Source organism: Lipotes vexillifer, unplaced genomic scaffold (assembly GCF_000442215.2).
Source record: "Lipotes vexillifer unplaced genomic scaffold, Lipotes_vexillifer_v1.1 scaffold4, whole genome shotgun sequence".
Lineage (NCBI taxonomy): Eukaryota > Metazoa > Chordata > Mammalia > Artiodactyla > Lipotidae > Lipotes > Lipotes vexillifer.
Window position 1 is genome coordinate 3,399,102 of NW_006785876.1, and position 2,285 is coordinate 3,401,386.

A 2,285-nucleotide genomic window follows, 5' to 3' on the forward strand; every position below is an offset into this window, starting at 1 on the left:
GCAGCCAGGCCGAGGGGCGGGGGGAGGGAGGAGGACAGCGGTGGGGCGGGTAGCAGACGCCCAACGGGGAGGGGAGGAAAGCGCTGGTCTCCCCCTGCCCCCAGAGAGGTCCCCAGGCTAGGGCCTCCGCTGGCGCCCCCTGGGGAGGAAACCGGAATTGCAGGGACAACCAGGGACAGGGCCCTGACCCACCCGCCCCTCGAGGGCCAACTGAAAGTAAGTCTGGAGCCACTCCATGAGCAAGATGCTGTGCCTGGCATTTCCCTTCAGTTAGTCCTTTAATTCCCACAACAACCTTGGCAGGTAGAGATGGCAGTCCCCAGTTACAGAAGGGAAACCGAGGCAGAGAAAGTCTCCCCCACTCCCCTTAACACGGCAAGCCACGGCAGAGCCCACATTTCAACACAGGCCCGTTTGGTTCTGCTGCTCGCTGCCTTCCTGGACGCAAAACCTGTGCCTCGTGGAATAGTCTTCTGGTCAGTGTCTGGGCCCCCCAGCTTCATCTGCTGCCAGTCTCCCCAGCCCTCTGGTCCACAGGCAGCCTTCGCACACTGTGCCTGGAATGCCCCCTCCGTCTCCTTGACAGCCTGGTCCCTCATGATTTAGTTTAATACCACCTCTGCCTTCCTGTAACCCCCTTGCTGAATCATCATGGCTGTTCATGTGCCTGTCTCCCCGCCCCCACCTGCCTGGGGACCGGCTCCTAGAGAGTAGGGACTGTCCCGTATCCACCAGGGCAGCCCCAGCACCCAGCACAGAGCTGGCTCTAATGAGTGCTCAAGGTTTGCTGAGGGAATGAATAACCACTATCTCGCAGCCCTCAGGTGGAGGTGGGCTGCTGTCTGGGTGGAAAGGGACCACCGACGTCTCCCCAGCCCACCATCCATCGCTCAGATGAGCACCTGGGGCTCAAGATGTGGTCGGTGAGCCCTCCAGAAGGGCTATTTCAGTCTGTCCGAGATGGCACAAGAGTGGGCATGCCACAAATGTTTGAGTGGCTGAATGATTGAACACATGAATGAATGCACAAGTGGGTGAGAGGCGTGCTGCCCAGGGTGCTTTCAGGGCTCTCCAGTGTCAGAAGTCTTAGCTATTTCCTCTCCAGGCCTCACAGCAACTTGACTTATCAGCACTCCTGGGACATTTTCATTTTACAAGCAGAGCCTGGGCACATGCTATGCCCTTAAAGAGCCTCTTTCATCTGAAAGGGGAACTACACAGGCCAATGGAGATTTTCCAGGAGGCGGGGGAGCCTTCTTGTTATTCCAGCCAGCTCCACCACCCCAGTCTGTCTTAACTAATAATGGGGTTCAGGTCAAGGCCCTGAACCCAGTGGGCCTCGGTTTCTCCAAGTGTAAAGGAGGAGGCCATAACCCACACCACAGCTTCTCAAGCTATGGCGTGTGGCTCAGCGACCAGGCAGCAGGAGGAGGGCCAGGCTGAGGGCAAAGGGCACTGCCAATCACCGCACCTGCCCCGGCCCAGACCGGGTCCCGCCTGCCTCCCCTGCTACCCACAGCCCCTCCAGCTCCCTGGCCACCTCCAGAGGGAGAGGAGGGGGAAGGACCCCCTTCCTGAGCCCTGAGACAGGGTCCTCGCTTGCGGCAGGCACCACTCCCCGGCCTCACAGAAGACAGATCGCTCCCTTAATCACTCTAGAAAAGAACCCCAAGCCGATATAATATTATAATTAATTAATTCACTAAAAAGGTATTAAATTTCTCTCCCCCCTGAATATTATCTGAATTCATTGACCTTTAGAAAAATCACCCTCTAATTGTAACCAGGTCCAAAAGCATTTGCAGCCTGTCCCTTTTACATTAATAATATCTTCCCGGACTCGGCTCTGGCTGCTTAAATATTGTATAAATTTCACTGCCCCCCTCAGAAAAGAGAGAGCAAAGAAAAAAGATGAGGCTGGAGGAGCCCGAGAGGGGGATGGGGGCTGGACCCTGGGAGGTGAAGGTCTCAGGAGGTGAGGGACAGGAGGTGAATTGAAGGAGCTCTTTCTAGCTGCTCCAGCTGATATGCCAGGTGGTGTGGAGGGGCCCGGGCTCCGAGATGGGGAGGGAGGCATGGGTTGGGAGCAGAAGGGTTAAACTTAGGGTTCGTTGTTAGGAGGCTATGTGGGGGGTGATATCCATAGTGTATATGAGACGCTCATCCAAGCCAGTATCTCCAAACAGTGAAGAATCTCTGATTTAAAGGAACAGTGGGTGAAAAATCTACAAACAATAAATGCTGGAGAGGCTGTGGAGAAAAGGGAACCCTCTTGCACTGTTGGT